Source organism: Zalophus californianus, chromosome 5 (genome assembly GCF_009762305.2).
Source record: "Zalophus californianus isolate mZalCal1 chromosome 5, mZalCal1.pri.v2, whole genome shotgun sequence".
Taxonomy (NCBI): Eukaryota; Metazoa; Chordata; class Mammalia; order Carnivora; family Otariidae; genus Zalophus; species Zalophus californianus.
The window spans coordinates 104910474-104930710 of record NC_045599.1 but is presented as its reverse complement, the minus strand read 5'-3'; the positions used below and the strand labels follow the sequence as shown (position 1 = coordinate 104930710).

The 20237-nt window shown below is 39.4% G+C and overlaps 1 protein-coding gene across 5 annotated transcripts in view; it reads right to left on the bottom strand.

The window, feature by feature from the left end:
* EBF1 (EBF transcription factor 1) overlaps window positions 1-20237 on the bottom strand; it is a 391542-nt gene that overhangs the window by 97106 nt on the left and 274199 nt on the right. The gene's annotated exons all lie outside the window — the stretch shown is intronic.

The window sequence follows — 20237 nt, the reverse complement described above, 5'->3', positions numbered from 1 at the left end:
CAAGATCTCAGCATTTCCTAGCTGCTTTAGGATCTGAAACCTAAGGGTGCGATTTCAGTTTTAAAAGCATTTGTTTCATTGTTTCTATTGACATACATATATTTTACCCAATCATTTTGAAACCTGAAATTTTATGAAATAAAACACAGAAGCAAAATTTAATTTATGAGATGCTAAAGATAAAAAAAAAATGGGTGGCTTTTTGGGACACATTGGAAACCTTATCGAATTGCTTCATAATTAAACATACTTCCTGAAAAGAAAATCGATAGATTTTTAGATAAGCATTTCTCTCCAAAAGGAAGTGAGAAAGAAAGGAGACCGGAGCAAGAAAATATTCTTGCTCCATGCCTTCTATCTGTAACACTAACACAGCAACGTTTCTCATTAGAAATCATTAAGATTTTTTTCAACAAATGTCATGGATCCCATTTTATAGATGTAAAGTATACAGGTCACTCCGGGTGAATTATGTAACTAAATAGCTGAGTCAGGGCTGAACCACAGAAAAGTCCCAAGACCTTTGCTTTGTTGCCATTCCCAGGCATAAAACTCTAGAATGGACTTCTTAAAAATTTCGTATCTCTTCTCTTTCCATTACAAATGGCCCTTGGAGATGGGAAATAATTTGCAAATACCATGATTCTAAACAGACTGGGGGTAGCTTGCCTGGCGAGCATGGCATACTTTCAACAGAATTGTTAGGCATAGATGTTAGGCATAAATTGTAGGATTATGTTTTTGAAATGTCTGAGAGGGCACCAAGGAATTTTAACTCCACAATGCCATGTTGTTGTTCTCATGATTACTTTTATGAACAAGAACAAAGCAAAATTCTAAAGCAAGGGAGATATTGCACAAGGAGAGGAAACGAGATCCTTCTCTTTAATAAAAAGTTTATTAAGTATCCAAGACTGACTTTCCAAATATTGAAGCCAATGAGAGCACCAGTTAATTTTAACGGGAAAAAGCTGGAAAAAAAACTACTGGACTTTGTCAAATTTGGCAAAATGGCATGCTTTAACTTTTGCAAGAAGAGAAGAAAATACTAAGCCCAGCCCGGTGGGACCATTGTTCACGTGCCACCACAAAAACAAGTAGAATGGATTTGATTTTGATTCAAATTCATCTTATAAAATAGCACAGAGAAATTAGGAAATATCCAAACTAAACATTTCATGTTGGCTGAACTCATAGTAATACATTTACAACCAAAACTGGGCAGTTCAGATGCCTTTTCTCTCCTTCACTTTCTCCCAAAAACAAAATAATTAATCAAGAAAATGTAAATGATTCATGACTTGAAAATTCTTGTCCAATTTTTAACACACATAAAAGTTGTGATCAATGCTCCACAGGCACAGGACTTTTTCTTAAGCAGAATTTTTCTTTAAAAAGTAAAGAAGTTTAAAAAATAAATAAATAAATAAATAAAAAGTAAAGATGTTTAAATGCATGCTTGAGTATTCCCAAACCAATGGCAGAATATGATGCATGATTTCAAGAAATTTGTAAGAGAAATCAAGTACATTTAACAACTATGTAGAATTCCTAAAATAAAAGCAGTTCAGAAACATTCTAGTTAATGTCTCAAAATCTCAATTCTTAATTTCGAACTGAGTACTTAGTTGCTAAAGTAGAATAGAAAGAGTGCCATATCTCCAGATACTTCTGAGAATAGGATCTTGGTTTAACTGAACTGGTCTTCAAAGAGTCCTGCCTAGTGGCAAAGTGTGAAATCCAATGGCATCATTAAATGCTGACCCTGTGACTACCCTCATAAACAACAAAAGAGTCTTGATGTTTATTATCTGTATTAGCTTTCTTTTAATTTTTAAAATTTTATTTTTATAATCATGCAAATTTCTTTAGATAAGTAACTTTCTCTAGATATTTCTTTAAATAAGTAGGGACTCCTCCAGGCTTACTTATCATTGAACAAAAGGCGGCAGAACGGTGTTGGTGTATCTTTGAGAGACTCTCCAATAGTAAAGATATTCTGATAGCATGGTCAAGCTGGTTTTGGCCTTGATCCCCTCCCACTTCTTTCAATTTGTTATTTGTAAGATAAAGAAGGCATGTAAATGCATGTTTGTGTGTGTGTGTGTGTGTGTGTGTGTGTGTGTGCGCGCGCGCGCACGCGCGCGCGCTTTCACACGCTTTCTAAAGAAAGTGATAATGTTTTCAAATTCTGTGAGCAACCAACCAGAAACAAAGTTAACTGTCAACTAGCCAGAGGAAAGAAAGATCATCAAGCTTCCAGAGATAAGCTGGTAAGGAGACAATATGTGACATCATCTTTGTAACTTTTAGAGAAAAGAACCCTTGAAGGAAGTACTTCAAGAAAAGAGTGACACATCCCTTGATGGATCCTACCTCTATACTCAACCATCCGTTATCCTCGCTTAGAGACTAGATGGCATTCTTAGAGCAAGGAAGTCATGCAGACCTTTCTAAAGTTGGGCTTCAAAACATTCTAAAGGTGCTTCTATACTCTGTGTGTCATAGCAGTCTTAAGAGGAAGCTCTGTGGTATTTCCCCACTGGGAAGTCTGGAAAATAGGTAAAGGACTCATGGACTCTTCCACTGAGAAAGAGAGATGGGGAAGGGATGTTATGGCACTTAGTGCCCGGAAGTCAAAGATGCTAACTATCCAACAATGCATGGGATAGTTCCCCCCAAACGAAGAACTCTAAAATGTCAAGAATGGTAGAAGACACTGTGACTAGCTAAACAGAGCAGGCCCAGGAGCAGTTGTTAAAAACTCACAGATCCATGCAGGCAAGGCAGAAAACACAGATGAATACAGCAGCTCAGAGTCTCAGAACAAACATGAGATGGATGGCCCCTGAAACTAGGAATTGGGGAAGATCTAGCCACTTGTTCTCCTACACAAATGCAGGCCCAGTGTGGTCCAGGCTTCTGATCTTTTGAAAGAAGCTGGGAACCAGATTTTTATGCAAATTTTCCAATCTTTTAATGCTGGCAACTAATTTAATTTTTTTGAACATGTAGGCTGTAAGCAAAATATTTATTGGCTAAATTTAACTCCCAGGTCACCATTTTACACTTTTATCCTAGTCACAAACAAACCTGCCAGACTAAAAGCAGCCCAGGAAATACTTGCAAGTGTGCCTAAAACTATAGGTACCCAAAAGTTCATTGCAGTATTAACAGTAAAATATTCAAGAGTCTAGGTGCCCCCAATTAGAGAGCAGTTAAATAAATTATGGTATATCCATACTACAGATTATTAGGAGGATCATTAGAATGGATGGAAAAGACTTCTACAAACTGACATGGAAAGATGTCAAAGTATGTTAGTAAGTAAAAAAGCAATAAACAGTGTGATCCTGTTTACTTTTAAAAATGACATCTATGAGCCTGTCTGTGCACCTGTGTTTGTGTGTATGTAGTTACATGTGAACAAAGGTCTGGAAGGATGTACACCCACTGTCCCCAGGGGGTCCATATGAAATAGTCACTGACTGGAATGGGGCTGAGGGGCAGAGAGACCATTAAATTTTACTCTATAGAAAGTAGTACAGTTTGAATGTTTTCAATGAGCACGCATGAAGGTAATACATTACATAATAAAAATTAAATAACAGAGCATTTAATTCTGTAAGAGATAAAGATTGTACTATTTAGAACAAATTGATACTAATTAAAAAAAAAAAAAAAAAGCCCAGCTGTGCTGACTAACAAATCCTGAGCCTCTCCTCTCTCTTCTTTCTGGGTAAGCTTTACTCTGAGGACACTCAGACCACATCTGAAGCAGCCAAGGACTTGTTTTTCTTTCACTCAGGATAGCCAAAGAGACATGGAGAGGAAGCAAGGAGAGATCATTTTTAATAGTCACAGTGGATATGTTCAGTAGAATTTGAAGGTGCAAAGATTTATAAATGAATTCAATTCAGCCCAGGAGTGTAATAATCAATACAATTCTATCTCCATGAAAATATTATGAAATTGGGGAGGGGATTGGATTTGATTAGAATACAAAACCACTTTCACCAGCCAAGTCTTGATTTAATTAATAAAAGATTCTTCTTCACCAGTGAATTTTCACACTCTAGGTAACCACAAGGACAGAGAGCCAATTCCTCGTTCTAAATCTCATTAAAAATAAAAGTTGAAGTTGATGGGTTTTTGCCTTTTTTTTTTTTACCTCTTCCGCCACCCCCAACAGCTACCAAAGTAGAGGAGATTTTCTTTCCTTCAAACTATGACAATAACATGATTACCCCACCACAGTTTAGCATAATGGCTCTGAAATGCTCGTGGCACATTGCAGAGTTAAAGTGGAAATTATTAGGTAGCTCTTCTTTGTTATAATAATGATCACTCCACAAATAAAAGCTCTTCTCCCAAAGGTACTGCAAGGCACAAAATGCTAATTCTGAAGATTATGTGTGTGCTTTTATTAAATATTACCATGCCCTGCCTGTTTGAGGGCTTCTCTGCTCTGATTGTTTTATGAGTACCCATGTTAATGTCATTCCCATCTTGCTAGCAGCAGGCACACATTTTAGCGTTTGTATGAGAGTTGATCAAAGGCCACGTGCTGGGGGAATTGCTGAGAAAACACGGACAAGCGATAAAAATCTAACAGATTAATTGGTTTAAATTTCATTTCAGGGTGTTGAACTTTGGCTCGGGACTCTAATACTACACCGTGAGTCAGGGCCTAATTACCAGATTTCCAATTTGCTTCTGAACAATGGCCGTGGTGAGTAGAAAAAGAGAGGGAAGAATGAGAAGGAAAAAAAAAAAAAAAAAGAAAGAGGGAAGGAAGGAAGGAAAGAAATCGTTCAGCCTCCAGTACATATTTAACGACTAATGTTCTGTGTGTAGACAATCCAGAGCGTTTATATTTCCTTCCAATAGGCACGAAAGGCAGAAGAAATCACGGATGCCCTCAGCAGTTTAAAATTCCCTGATTTACAGAATCAATGTTACAAGATTCAAGTGCCTGTTCACTCACATCGGAAGCATCAGGCTCTTTATAGCAAGGTGAATTTGTAAGTTAGAATTGCGCCTCAGCCTCCAATAGAAATGATCTATTTCGCTGATAGAAAGCAAGGGCCAGGAAAGCCATGTTTACCTCGGGGTTTATGGGTGGCCTTGGGAATAAGGGTTAATTGAGCTCAGAGGTGCCTGCCCACTGAGGTGAATTAGTGGTGTGTGCAGCTATCAGCAGGGTCCTGGAGCTGCTCTTACTTTTGCTTCTGAAATCTTTGTACTGCGATCAATGCCTCACTTGTTTGGGATAGCTGTGTAGATGACCTGGGTGCAAGATTTATCATCTCTTATCACGAAAATGGGGCTTTTATGACAGTTGATGCCCTATTATGGAAGCCTCATTAGAGATGCATTGTTTGGCTCTTTTCTCCATTCCTGTATTTAAATATGCTGGGGAAACAACACTTCCTCAATTGGTAAAATGTATAAATTTAGAAATGTTCTAATCCCCTTCTAAATCTCAAGATAAAATTCCACTAAAATGGATTTTCCAGCTCCATTGTGTATAGCATATGAAAGGATGTAAACTCTCCTCCTCCAGTATTCTGTTAGCCAGAACTCTCTATTAATGAGTGTTTCTGTGGAGCAGATAACTGATGCTTACAATGGAGGTGAAGGTGCTGGCACCCACCCTTACTGGCTCCTGAATAAAGACAGAAAGATGCAATTATGTTAAGTTGATTTAAATTTCAGAGTACTACAGTATTTGCCAATGGACCACAGCTCCAGCTGTTCAAATCCCACCTCTCTCACTCACGGCGACCTTGAAGCAGTCACTTAGCCTCTCTAAAGCTCTTACCCTCTCCGAGCCATGGTTCCTGCTCACAGATTTGTGGCAAAATGCAGAACGTGTCTGCTTGTGTTTTGTTGTTTTCCTATGTGCAGGCACAGAGCCTGCTAGTTGCTGCTATAAGAATGACTGCTATCACTGGTTCCCCACAAGCCAGAGTTTATTCACTAGAATACCCAACAGTCTCATCATTGCAGATGTAGTTTATTGTAAAACTTTCCTAGGCACTTCCAATCCAGTGACTTGTTAGCCTAGCCAGCTAAATTTACTGAGGAGGTGGATGTGGCATCAGTCCCTCCAAGGTAGGATTTTTTTTTTTCTAAGGCTCTCATTTGCCTGGAATGAATATTAATGACGATCTTTTCTGAAATAAGGAACTGACTTTACTGTCATTGTCCCAAATTTTTGAGACTGTGGAATCCATGAGCTCAGCCCATTTCTATGGGATACCTCTGACCTCATATAATCTCAGGCCCTTATCCCTGTATCTATTTGATTTTGGTGAAGTTGTGCTTGAGAGCAGTCTTGTTCCAGAGAGTGATAGGGACACAAAGTACTCTTCCTTGGACTCAATGCACAGATATCTGCCCTTCGTGTTAAGTCAAAACAATCATTCTTGCTGCATTTTTTAACCGAAATGATGACTTCCCTGGCTATCCCTGGATCAGCAACACCAACACCTGCATTCTTTGATCCTGACAGTTGGCAGCTACCGGCCAGGAAGGAGGGCAAGCAGGTCGGCCCCTAGTGGGAAGACTGACCCTCTGTATTTTCACCATGTGCAGGATGTGAATCTATTCTGGGTTCACCAACCTTCCAACTGAATGCCTGGGAAACCAACAGCAGTTATAGTGCCTGACCTGAACCCTAGCACCAGCATGTGCAAACTTCCCTTTCACAATGCTAACCGCACCACAGACCCCTAGCCAGCTAATAAACAAATAAATAAACATAGCTCTTGAATACAAATAAACAAATAAATAAAGCTCTTGAATTACTAGATTTAGTTCTGCCTTTCTTTATTCTTTTTCAGTAATTGCTTTATGCAGTTAAGCATTTTATTGTTTATTAGGGTTTTCATTTTGTTTTGTTATTGGTCTGCATTTATTGCCCCATCCACTAGCATATCTAGATATTACTTGGCAAAGAATAATATATTACATATGCAAAGAGATTCTGCCTGTGTGTGTGTGCGTGTGTGTGTGTGTGTGTGTGTGTGTGTGGCACTTTGAAGAGAAATGTAACCCATGATACAGAGATTTCTCAATACCAGATGCAATTAAATCTATTAAATATTAAATGAGGAGATTGAGAATTTCAAGTGTTTTTCATCCTTTATTCCAAAATGACTTTATTTGGCAAAGCCCCTCGCTTTGACAACATTAATGGCTCTCATAGAAAAGGAGAAAAGGAAAAATTCATAGTTGGTAGATGGAAATGTAGACCCAACATCCATCTACATTAATGGAGAGTTACCCTAATGCGCATATCTAGGTGTATCTCAATTTAGCGAAGTTCCAAACTATGCCATTTGCTAAATGCAGAGCCAGCCCAAATTGTATCCGCTTCCTGTTTAATTTGCAGCTTTCTTATTCTATTCTGAATCAGCAAAATTCCTCAACAATCAGTGGACATAGACCCGAGCAAAGGAAGGACAGAAATCTTAGTGCAACGACTGTAATCTGAACATTCGAGGGCAAGAACTTTTCGATTTCTCAGTTTGTCTATCTGAGACCCATAACTCTGTGCAGGATCAGTACACAGGGTTATTTAACACTTTAGCAGTGAAAAATCTTGACATTTTGATGTACCTGTAACTTCTAAATTGCACTTGAAAGACCTGTTGAAGGCTTTTTGATTCAATGGCACGCAACACAGCATTGTTTTATAATATGCAAAAATTGTTTCTTAACACTTCGGAAGCTCAGAATTTTATAACTCAAGGAGGTGAGAATGTGCTGTTTTCCACTTCATGTTTGCTCTGCCAAATCCGAAATTAAAATGCACAAAATATTAATCCTAGAACAACCAACGGCAAATATTGCCACTGGTTTTTTTTTTTCTTTTCTTTTTTTCTCTTGTTCTATGATCATCAGCCACACCGTTGAAAAAAAATTATCGTGGAAGGTGGGAGAATCCTCAAAATGAATTATTCATGGATCCAACTGTGATATTTGTTGCAACAATAGTAAATTCACTTGCCTCTGATATACAATAAGTAAATAACTCTTTTCTTCCTGAGAAGAACTTTCATGCACAAAATTATTTTTAGCCCAATTCTCCTTATTATCATGTTGTAAGAAAAGTTCTAGATGTGAAAGCTAGGGAAGAAAGGGAAATGAAAATAACTTTCCAAAAATGGACAGCCAATATTGTGAAAAGAGGAAACAATTTTCAGGTTAAAAAAAAAAAAAAACATGGAAGTGCTTCTTCAAGGAATACTCAAGTCTTTATTCACAGGCAATCTTCCTGGGCCTGGAAAATCATAAAGTCAAATATGAGCAAGTCTAGTGGAAAATCTGTGATGTTAATCTTGGCTAGAGTCGTATTTTTAACAGGCCTTGAATGTGTGTGCCGGATTATCCAGATGGTCATACAGGAATCGGCCTGATAGGATTAAACCTTTATGCTGAACTCTGTTCCATCTGTTCGCCAAGGTTTGCCTTTCCTTATCTGAATATGAATTTTTAGCCTCCTTGTGTCTGGGAGCCGGACTAAATTCAACATTGAAAACATAACTGTGGGCAGATAATTTAACATTTCATTAGTTAGTCTCAGTTGATATCAGCTTGGTCTTTTTCTAGAGAACATTTTTGCAAAGAATTTTCCTAAGAAGGAATTTAAAACTATGTAGGCTCTTTTGTCATTGTTGCTAGAGGGTTTATTTAGTCTTTCTCCTCCTATTGAATTCTAGGACTCATTCAATACACTGTCATAACACGGGTTTACACTGATATTTGCCCATAAAGATCGAAAAGGAAGACTTTGGTATCTTCTCTGCAGAATCTGACTATGAAAAAAGACAAGACACACTTCCGAATGAATGAATGATCCAAGCAGAATATATTCATGTATGGTTTTTTTTTCCATTACAAGAAGATTGGTATTCGTCATCATTTGATAAAATTAGCTACCACAGCCATTTCTAACATTTTACTAGGATTTCTATGTTTTTAAGGAGGCTTTTTTTAGGGGCAGGGGTTTATAACTCAGAACTTCATCTTGAATGAAACAGTCTAACGTTTATTTTGCCCTTCTGTGCATACATCCCCAAAAGAGGTGAAGATACTTATTTTTCAGCTGGAAAAGTTGGCTGGGGCAAGTTTCAGGACAGAGGCCAGTAAGTAACCAGTAAGCCAGAGCCTGATAGATGGTTCTGGGGTTTCCAACCCTGTGACAAAGGAAAAGGGAGGGCTGTGACTGCTGGGCTCAGCGAAGCAAACAACATGCAAATGAATGAATAAGTGGTGTAAAAGAAGAATCTTTTAGAATCCTCCTTTGTGGCTGGTTGGCAATGTGATCATTAGATGTGCTCAACGTAGGTTTGTGATGGAAACGCAAGAGACTGCAGCCCACGGAGCTTGATTCTTAAAATGTAAGATCCCTCTAGCAGTCTACGAGGGCTCCAGCACTTTCCATGATCCCCCTTAGTAACATTGGCTCTTGGCTCTATGCCCATACGAATGGCAGGGGCCAGCAGCTCATCAAAAAATTCAGGCTTTTCCATACACAGGTCTAGTTATTATGTTTACACAGTACCCTTAACTGGACAGCCAGAGGGCAGAGAGCAGTGAAACTTTGCATTTGAGCTTAAGGTGACTTATGTATATTGGTGCAAATGTACATATAACATCTTATAAAACATATGCCTTTGGCATATGTTTTTGGCAAGAATTGTAGTCGGGTGATAAAAGGTGGCTCCCTTTCAGGAAGCAGCTGATCCTAAGTGATGAAGCTCACTATAAGTAATCTCTTGTAAGATGAACACAGAGCCCTAGTGTCTATTCGTCACATTTTATTGTAAACGAGGACACTGGATGTTCAATCTCATTACTGAAATCTGCTTTGCTCAATACGGCAGTCAGTAGCCATATGCTGCTACTGAAATTTAATTTTTAATTACCTAAAATTAAATAAAAATAGAAATTATTTCTTGGTCATACTAGCCACATTTCAAGTAGTCAAGAGCTACATGTGACTAGTGACTATCACCTCAGAAAGCACAGAGATAGAACATTCCCATCTTCACAGAAAGTTGTATTGAACAACATTGATCTAAGGATCAAGTTTAAATAACTGAGCCTGTAATTGATAAAGAACAATCAGAGCCACCATTTAGGAGGTACCATCCATATACCAGGAACTGTGCTAGGAATAATCAATCTCTAATCCCTTCAACAATGATCACAAAATCAAATGTTCACAGAGCCAAGCAAGAAAGTCAGTAAATCAAGTGGGCTAGGGACAACACAGTGGGAGAGGGGCAGACTGTGCCTAACCATAGCGTAGTATGTGCCCTACCCAAAAGGGACACAACTTCTCGGTTTAACCTAAGTGTTGCCATTTGAAAATGTGGGTCCAACACCAGCAGCTCTTCTGAATATAAAGAGAATTTGCAAATCTTATTTTTAGGTAAAATCTCTTTATTTTTTATTGTAAAGCAACAAATACAAAGCTTCTTAAAGCACCATGCAAACCAAAACTAAACATGGCTTAGAGCTAGATTCAGTCCATGATCTGATCCATCAGTATGTAACTTCTATATTACTGAAGGGCCCAGAATCACCTTGTAGTTATTAATTTCTGCAACTACACAACTAATACTGCCAATGACTCATCAAACAATAAACCCAAACCACAACCACTGCCAATTCTGCTTCTGATTGTTAAAGGCCTCTCCCATAACAACATAAAAGTCCCCAGCTAGCCTACCTCTGCTATGTAGAAGGTTTTCTATAAGCAGTTTGAGAGACGAGCTCTCAGCTCCTGAAGGATTTCTATTGTCATCATGCAAGACAGCATAGACAGTGACTTTTTAAGGAAACTGTGTTTTGAATGTGAGCAGCATCTCAAAATCAACCTTGCCCAACCTTTAGTAATGTACAACTCCTGCTCTGTGCTTTTCAGAATAGTAATGCTTATATTTCTCTTCATGACCAAGGCTGCTACTATTCACGTATTTGCCTGAATTTTTATTTTTGAGAGCCTTATCATTTTGAGCCAGTTTCCTCTCCTCCCTGACACATTCAGTGATGCTGCACTCCAGTATTTGTTATAGCCCAGATGTTTCCGTGGTGATGATCAGTGACGTCACAAGCACCAGAACGTGTATCACCAAATGTATCCAGACAGAGGAGCAGAGTGGGACATACTGACTGACTCAACTTCCTCAAAAATTACTCTTTGGAGTCTGGGCTGTTCAATCCGGGCGGCAAAGAGCAAACACTCACACTTGCCTGTTTGTAATTCATTTCTACTATCAGGTTATTAATTATGTGCTAAATCTCATCTACATACCAAAAACCCAGATTAACCTTCCTCAAATGCCAGCTTTCAAAATGTTACTGCTCTGCTCGAAAGCTTTCCATTGTTTCCCCTTAGCCTATGGGATCAAGTCTACCCTCGTGAGTCTGGCCAATTCTCCCCTTCCAACCTCACACTCCATCTCTCCCAAACTGGAAGCAGGACTTGGCAAGAGTTGGGACCAATGGCTCTGGATTCAGAAGGCCTCAGCTCACATTACAGCTTCACTTGGGCAAATTACTTTCCTTAAGCCTCAGTTTCTATCACTTTAATTGGAGATAATTATAAGAGAACCCATCTCATGAGGTTGTTGTGAGGTTTAAGTAAGTTAATCCAGCTGTACAGAGTTCTGCATGGAGCAAGCAATGAATAAATGTGAGATAGAGTGAAAAAGGTGAGATGTTGCAGGAGAAGGAGTAGGAATATAAGGAAAAAGAAAATGAAGATGAGGATGACAGGCTCTCCAAATTCCAAACATGCTTTGCACATTCCCACCATTTCTTTTTCAGGAAGGTTCTACCCAAACAGTACTGTATCATAAAGACTGGTCTTCTGCATGAAATGGTCTTTTCCTAGCCCAGGCTACAAAATACTCTTCAGTGAACTTCTTCATGTCTTCCCCATTCATTGGTCACAAACTGCACTTTCCCTTGAATTTTTATCTTAATATGTATGGATGTGTATAGCTGGTACTCTACATATGTATGCATTATCAACCCAACAGTCAACACATCCCCTGCAGGCAGGGCCTTCATTCATTCACAAACTGGATAGAGAGTGCTCTACACTTAACCAATACCTGACAATTAACTAGCATTGTTAAGTCTTCAAAGGGTTTGCCCATTCATTATCTCGATTATTCTTAATGTCCACCCTGAGGAGCAGGCAAGCAGGTGTTATTCTAAATTCCGCTTTACAGATGAGGTACCTGAATTTGAGAGACTCTCTTGAACTTGAGACTTTGAGAGTCCACACTGGTTGATAAAATCAAATATTTAAAACACCCAAACTACCCTTCAATTTTGGTATTTATCAGAAATTTCTGCTCAGTTTGGCTAAAACATTCATTTCAATCATGTAAATACTACAGCCAAAGTCCCATAAAATCCTAGTTGTGCAATTCCTATTCCCAAGATAGAGTGTAGATATTTATTAACTTTACAGAATATTACTACTCTATTTCCAAGCAAAGTTATTTTCCCCCTAAGACTCAGCCCACATATGAATTATAGTAAAATTTCTCTCTACCTTCTTCTATTTCCAAGTTCAAAAAATGGCATCCTAATATAATACCACAGGTGCCAATTTAAACACAGAAACACTGGAAATACTGCCAGGCTTCCAGGCTTAGAAGCGTTTCTATTGTTACAAGTTGGGCTGCTAAACACACAGAGTCTGAACATCAAATACAAGTGTAGCAGCACTATGAGAACTTACATTTTTAAAGTGTAGAGCAGTTCCCCTTAACTTTCATTTTCAACCTGGACATTATCCATCTCAATGGCGTTCATTATAGAATTTTGCACATACAAAGAAAATGATAAAAGTTTACTGGCTAAACAGGTTATCTTAAAATAGTACCTTAATAACATTTCCCCCAACTTGTTTCTTTTTTTCTTTTGAGCAACAAGGATTGAATTCCACAGGTTTTCGCTAACCAAATCAAGAAGAGTTTCTAGGATTCTGCCAAAGTTGAAAGGTAGATTGAAAGGTAGAGGAATCTGAGGTCTGACTTTATTGATTCGTTGCACATAATAGTTACTGGAAGGGCACAGCTGGTTTGATGATTCAGCCAGAAGATTTTAGCAAAGAATGACCAAAACTGTATTTTCCTTCTCTACAAAGAAATGATAAAATACATTGGAACTGCTGGGACAGAGTCCCCTCATCCACAGTCGCACACATAATACACCTAAATACATCTGCCTCAGGCCCCGCACAAAGCAGGTGCCCAGTATCTGTTGGCTTCCCATCTGTGCCCAAAAAGAAACAGACAAAGAATAACAAAGAATTAAAGAAAGTTCTCAATTGGTACCAACCACATAAATTTTAATCATTCTCCTAAATAACAGCCAAAGTCTATTGCTACTTGTACATATGTTACATATGCTCGTCTCTTGAAATTTTTCTTGCTTTGCCCCAAAGTCAATGGGTGAAACCGGTGTGTTGAAACCAAAGCTGCCATTGTCTGCACCTCTATTCCCTGTGTTCTCCTGCTGCATGTCTCCCCAGAACTACAGTTGAAGAATGTGGGTTTGAATAACTGGTGTCCTGCTGATTGCAACTGTCAATTAAATAAGCCAGCAACACAGGAGCATATGTTCACATATAAAATATTGATTAATTTCACAGATTGGGATAAAAATATATTAGTACTTGGGTTCCGCTTTCATGCTTAGTGGTCAGATAAGTATTCGTCCAATTCAGATCTATTTCTGCACCCTGTGGGCTCCAGAGTGTTACTTTTGTGTTTCACTTTTCTTTTCCTTCTCTGGTTACCGTCTGGTTTCCCATGTCCGTGCCTCTACTATGACTGACCAGCAGCATACGTTTCAGCAGGATTTTAATTACTAGGCCATCTCCCAGCCAACTTGCCCAAGGCAGACTGACAGACAAGTCCTACAATCCACGTCTCAGATTCTCTCTTGCTCCTCTCCAGGTAAATCTCTTTTTTTTTTTTTTTTCTGAAGATGCTAAAATCATGCTGATGGAATCATATTCATCTGATAAGGATGATGATCACCTAATTTCTATAAAGTTTCATTTTTGTCCACTGAGTATTTCAGGTTGCAGGGCTGGCACAGGGAGATTAAGATGGAGTGCCTGATAGTGTGACGTGATACCAGGATTTTTTATCTTAACCCAGAAAAGCACCTTCCCATATATCACTGCACATGCCAACTAACAAACCCTGGGGATTTAGCACAGATCTGGCTTTTCAATTTGCCTTTGAGTAACGTCGTCAATTTGCTTCAATTGAAGGAGGAATTATATTACATGATCAAATAGCAGAATTTCTCTCCACCTCTGAAGTCCAATGTGAGGAGATTAGCATTGACTAAACAGTAGGAAAGAACAGTGGTGCTGATTGCCTTGTGTCAGCTACTTGGAGGTCCAAATGCTACAGATGCAAAAACCGAACCCGTTTTCTATTTGGCCACAGCCAAATCTTTGAAGAATGGCCTCAGTTTCCCTCATTTGCTAAATGGAGAGAATAATAGTAGTGCCCTCCTATGGTGGTTAAGAGTACTAAAAGAGATAATACAAAGGGCTTTAAGCACTGAACCTAATGGGTAGGAAATGCTCAAGGGCCGCTATCATAACAGCAAAACCATCACCACTCAAAACAGTGTCTAAAAGGTAGCACTTTACTGGACAAAGAGTTCTGTTAGCCTGTGGTTAAGAAAATGCATTGGACCCATATCTCCAAGTCAAAGAGAAACCAACCTACAGGACATTCTCAAAGTTGTTTTTTCAAAAAATGGACCTCAGAACTAGCTCATCTTCCCTATTAGCCCTCACCCAAGCATCTAATACTTTGTCCCCACATGGAATTTGGACACGCTTCTCCCGCTGCCAAAATTGTTCTTTCCTCTTTGCTTGACAAAATGCTACTCATTTGTATTTTAAATTTTAAAAGTGGAGGGGGAGACAAACCATGAGAGACTATGGACTCTGAGAAACAAACTGAGGGTTCTAGAGGGGTGGGGGGTGGGGGGATGGGTTAGCCTGGTGATGGGTATTAAGGAGGGCACGTACTGCATGGAGCACTGGGTGTTATACGCAAACAATGAATCATGGAACACTACATCAAAAACTAATGATGTAATGTATGGTGACTAACATAACATAATAAAATTTAAAAAAATTTTTTAAAGTGTCCCTGATTCTTCAGACTTGACTGAGTGCCCTTGTTTAAAGCTCTCTTAGCAGTCTGTATTTTTCTTTTATAGTGCTTACCATCATTGCAATTTAAGTAATTCTGAATTAATTATTTTTTGTAATTATTTACATAATATTCACACACACACACACACACACACACACACACACACACATACACACACACACAGGACTATATACCTCAAAATGGCAAGAGCTGTCCCTACCTTGTTCACCTCTGCATCCCTATTGCCTAATACAATAGGCAGTCAATCAATAAGCATATGCTAAATAGATGAATGAATGAATGAATGAATGAGGGAATGAAATAGAGAAGAATCATCAGAGTTGTTAGGATATTAAGGAAGTAAACAGAGTAGTTTTAAAGTTGAAAACTCTTTCACTTGTCATTAACAATCATCAGTACATCCACACTGGGCTTCCTAAATGGATTAACAGTGACTTCTTGGAATCTCTTTTCCTAATTTTCCTAGGCTGATCTGGCCCCCAGTCCAGCAGCAGGGACTCTATGCTCTTGGGCGCTAAAATTAGCACCAGTAAGCTCCCCCTACAGTGGGCTCCAATCATGCAAAGGCCCAGGTGGATCTTGCTGACAGATGTTAAGGTTAGAAGGAAGGGTAGCAGCCAGATGAGAAAACAGAGCCACCCCCTTCCGGAGGTACCAGCACTTCCTGTCTTTAGGCCTGGCTGGTTCCTGCCTGCCTACCCCCTCCCCCATGCATCAGTCTCAACACAGTTGCTGCTCTTTCTGTCATTTGAACTCAAATTCTATCTCAGAAATTGATGGGCGATTCTGCCCCTGACAACACAATGTCAGCTTTGCTCAGTGTCCAGCTGGTTCCGTATATATTATCATAATGTGCTTCCTGGGTGGACCCTGGCTGATTCTCTCCCTTGACTCAAATCCTCCTTTCCACACTAATTTCTCTCCTCTGACATGTAGACACTACTTGTTTAAAAATAAAAACAGAGTTAACAGCTTGGGAAACATTTTGATTTTTAAAATCCTGTAAGGACAGTAAGTCTATTCTAATGGTAAACTGAACTAAAAAGGTTTTCTTTAAAAGAAAAAAAAAACAATATTTGATTCTTAAGAAAAGAAAAATTTGTTTCCCAGGGTCCTACACTGTTTCCTGATGACTTGAAAGAATTATTACTTCCCCAACCCTTAAGCCCTCTAAAACACTTCCCAAACTTCAGTCCTGATTTTGTTGCATCCCAGTACCCCTTACACTATGACCTACTTAATATTAATTCATTAATCTAGCTGCTATTTCTGTTTAGATTGACTTTCTTTTTCTTTAAATTCAGTCTCGCCCTAAGCAATAATAATTGAGATCACGACTTTGGAGTGCTGTGTTTTCGTCTGTTTGCTTGCTTGCTTACTTGCTTATGCATCAAGATAGACATGTAACTATTTAAAATTTTTTTTCTTAGTGTTTTCCCCTCACTACTTAAAATCATCACACATCCTGCATGGGAAACCTACTCTAGAAGCTCACTGCTAACCATCAAGTGGATTCAACATTACCATCTCAGCTGAAGAAACTCAGAGAGAAGGATGTCAGGTGAGAGCTACCAAAGTGGTTGTGTAGACCACATTCGGTGACTTGTCCAGGCCTCCTGGAACCCACTGTTAACCTCTTGCAGAAATGCTCAAGGTGAAGGGAAGTTGGCCTTAGATCTATCCTGTGGACTGACCATCACCTTGGCATTGCGGTGGCCACTCACCAGGGCAAGGTGTGTATAACACCCTAGGGGATAGGAGACCTCCCACACAATCAGCGGGATTCAAACAACAAATCATCAGGACTTGAAGGAATCTACCAAGCTCCTCCTTTAATTGATAAAAGGAAACTGAGGCCCAACGAAATCAAAGTGTATACTTGAGGTCATGTAGCAAGGTAGAGGCAGACTCTATTTTTATTTATTTCTGAATGTATAACTGAAAATGTTCAAACAAAACTATTGCAAACCCACTCCTGGCCACTGACCCTAAATATCTCCCTTTAAAAAGATTAATGACCAGTACACAGAAGCTTTCATTTGCATGTTCATATCACTTGAATCCTTTGAAATTCTCAAGTGAGGGACATTCCTGTGGTAAGTAAATAGAAAAAGGCCCTTGGTTTGGATCAATTATGCTAATAAGCACAATTGGAATTACAATGATTTTATAACCAAATATAAAACCAAAAAAAAATAGGCTTAAAAGAGTGCTGTAGCACTGCCTCCCGCCACGCTCTTCGCCACACACTTTGTGCTCATTAAAATAAGTTAGGTGTGGCTCACTCACTTATTAGGTCATCCAAAATACCAAATACTGGACGTTTCCCAAAGTTGATGGGTTTGTCAAGAAATCCATATAAGAAAACAGCCTCCCCAAATCCGTATCACTTTTCCATGTTATTTGTAGCAGGAGGTTTAGTGACCCTTCAGTGCCCTAACAAGGAGACCGTTAGTATCCCAACAGTCCTTTAACTCATGGTCTCACAGTTTTCCCCCGGTCTCCTTTTTCTCTATCTTGTATACATGCCAAGGAGCCCATATGGTCAACAAATGATTTCTACAGAGATGAGTTAGAACATCCTTGCAAATAAATAAAATATTACCAGCCTCCTTCTTATCTTGCCAACCCCACAGAAAACATACCAGTCATCAAATAAAATCCATGTTTTTTTATTTGACTAGCAGAATGTGGTACAGCCACGGGAAAAATAGGTTATTGAAGGAAAATAAGCTATAAGGGAAACATACACACAGTATGCCATTAAAAAAGAAAAAAAAAGATATGCTCTGGGCTAACTTTTGAAAGGTCTATTTAAGATACCAGCATAACTGCCTTCCTTGTACAGAGAAAAAGTAAGAACAGTGGAATAAGAGGTGGAAAGAGTTTTAGCATAATATATAGAGCAAGCAGTTGAAAGTACAGACTCCAAAGTCAGACTTTCTGGGTTGAATCCTAGATACACTACTTATTTGCTGTGCAACTCTGGGCAAGTTATTTAACTTCTCTTCACTCTCAGTTTCCTCATCTTCACAAGGGGTGCCTCTAGCACTACATGCCTGACATAGTAAGGGCTCAGAGAGGGTTACTGTCATTATTCTTAGTACTATTATTACTCACAGCTATGTGGTTAGGTAGACGAGGGGTCGAGTCCTGGGTCTGATTCTAATTAGTTTTGTGACTTTGGGTAAGTTACTGAGCCTCTCTAAATCCCAGTTTTCTCTTCTGTAAAATGGGAATAAAAATCATTATAACTCATCAGATTTGTTGAAGGATTTTATGATGTAGGTAAAATAATTACCACAGTACTGGCACAGAGTAACGTTCCATAAATGTTAGCTGATAATAGCCCCCAAATAGCAACAAGAGCAATAATAATACTGCTAGACTTTACCACCTGGCCTGGTCACCACTAAGCAGGGCAGTGAAGTCTGAGCACTATTTCTACTTTGCCAAGAGTGCTGTGGGTGGTGTCAGATTCAAATAAGGATAACACAGATCACCTGCTTCGCAGTGACCCGTGGCTCCTGAACTCTTTCATCCCCCTGACACTGAGAACTTGCTAGCTATCGAGTCCCCAACATTAGGATTTCTGGTGTTACCCACTCTATGGATTGCTCTGGGTATACACTGAAAATCGGTCTTCACTTATGTCTTTATTCATTATCTTCACTTCTTGCCATGTCCTTTTTTATTGCAAGGGAAGACAAAAGACAACTTCCCCACTGCTCAAAGAAAAAGACCTGATTTGATGCTTGAAAATCTGGTGCCTCTCTGCTCTATTTCTATGACACATCTGGATACTCTTAGCTCTAATGTTCTGTCCTTTCATCTGTCTTGCTTTTTCAAATAGGAAAATCAATTGATAAGATGTAATGTGCCACTCTAAGTAACAAAGCATGACATCAGTATTTATCTATGGTAACCTGGACCCTTCACCAAAATGCTCCTGCCCAAGTGGGCCTGGCTGGAGTTTTGCACCAAAACCAGTCACATGAAGGGCCACTGTCTAAGTGTAAAGCTCTGCATCGTTCATCCTTGGCCCTTGTGTTTTGAAAGTGCATTTCTGTCAAGAAGCTGGAGAGATGTTCCAGACATTCCTCTCACGATCTTCGGAATCCCAGAGGGACTGCTGCAAGCCTAGGCCAACCTGAACTGGAAAGGCATCGGGGCGGGACCCAAGCCCTCCAACCTTTTGTGTGACCCAGCAACCATAAAGCTGCGCAGCCCCTGAAATTCACACTGGCCCACCAGCATACCACAGGCAAAGAGGACTAAATGGAGTTTGACAGAAACTATGTGAATGTAAGAAGATTACATCCCATCACTAGATGTCAGTTTCCTTCTCTGGAAAATGAGAGGCTGTATTGGATGACCTTCCATACTTCAAATGGCTCTTCATGTGGCATGAGTTGTCACCATAGTGGGAGAGGCGAGAGAAATCTAGGATGGTATGTTTCTCTTTGTTGTTTAGTTTCCACTCACTCACCCAATTTGAGTTTGTTGGGGTTAGACAAATAATATACCTTTCATAGGCCACATGCAGTCCTCCATTCTAAAAGGCCTTAAGAGAGTCTCTACAAGTTCAAAAGAAGTCAATAGGTAAACTCTTGCTAAGCTACTTATGCAAAAAGTAAATCAATAAGCCAAAACCATCTGGAAAAAGAACTCTCAAAATGTTTGACTTTCTTCCTATTTTGAACATTTGCACTATTGATAGAATGAGGAGTGACCGGGGGGACGGCTCCCAGGCACAGCCAACTCCCTGGTGAGCTTCCAAGGACCGGCAGGGAAGAGCCAAGTTATAAGCAACTCAGAGTGATCTTGCCCTGGGCTTTCATGACACACTAGAAGTCCATGTAATTAAAAATGAGTTCATCAAAGCCCTGCTTGGCCCCCCACACCATCTCACATTTGCCACCGACCAAGGCCTGAGCATCTCACGTGGGCCTGCATAATCTGGCGCTCAGCAGCCATCCTGCCCTCAAC